Genomic DNA, 1,017 nt, shown 5'->3' with positions numbered 1-1,017 from the left:
CCAAATTGTATAAACCTCAGGACCCACAAAATCTGAATCTATTTGTCTGACCACTGCAACACTTCTAGAACTTGTCTTATACTAAGTGTATATAAGACTTTATAAATTTATTAGTGATTGTGTATTTACTTATGTGTGGCTCTATGTTTCAGGAAAGCAAGTAAACATATGTTGTGCCCACCATTGTAAGTCCAGTGCAGCTCTTGCCTGTAATAAGTGCTCAGTGAATATTTGTGGCTATTTATTCCTTTATTAATTAGTCATTCTTTCACGTATTCAGTAGTTATTTGTTTGTTTGTTTGTTTGTTTATTTATTTATAGACAGGGTCTTGCTCTGTTGCCCAGGCTGGAATGCAATGGCCCTGTCATAGCTCACTGTAATCTCAAATTCCTGGGCTCAAGCTATCCTCCTGCCTTAGCCTCCCACGTAGCTAGGACTACAGGGCCATACTACCATGCTTGACTAATTTAAAAACAATTTTTTTTTCATAAAGACAGGGTCTTGCTATATTGTGCAGACTGGCTTTAAACTCTTGGCCTCAGGCCATCCTCCTACCTTGACCGACTTATTTATTGAACATTTACGATGCGGGAAGATGGTGCGCATAAAACCATCCCCTGCCTTCCAGGACTAGACAGCCCCAAGGTGGAAACACACTTGAGCCCTCATCACCACCCAGATGGTCAAGTGCTGAGCATCAGTAATGGTATGCAGAGGCCCTAGGGGATCAGGGAGGAAGCCTAGCTATTCCAGCCTAAGGGTTCCAGGTAAGTTTTCTACAGAAGGTGGTGCTGTCTGAATGAGTCCTAGAGAAGATAGATGGGAAAGGAGTTTAAAGGCAGAAGCAGCACGAGAACACATACAAAAACATGAACATTCTTGGACTTTGACATGCCCATATATAAATGTTCCCCAGGAACTGAAGAGGCCACTTATCTCGGCATAGATACATCAACCACTATACAAACAGAAAAAGAAAGCTTGGTGGCTGGTTTATGTTCTTTTTTTTTTTTTTT

General features: G+C 41.2%; 1 pseudogene; it reads left to right on the top strand.

The window, feature by feature from the left end:
* The first annotated feature begins 892 nt into the window (after window positions 1-892).
* The window catches only part of LOC100960628, a 2,604-nt pseudogene continuing 2,479 nt past the window's right edge, over window positions 893-1,017 (top strand).

The sequence above is a fragment of the Otolemur garnettii genome, unplaced genomic scaffold (genome assembly GCF_000181295.1).
Source record: "Otolemur garnettii isolate 467f Iridium unplaced genomic scaffold, OtoGar3 scaffold00142, whole genome shotgun sequence".
Classification (NCBI taxonomy): Eukaryota; Metazoa; Chordata; class Mammalia; order Primates; family Galagidae; genus Otolemur; species Otolemur garnettii.
The sequence above is the reverse complement of the archived record's forward strand: the minus strand, read 5'-3'. Positions and strand labels throughout refer to the sequence as shown.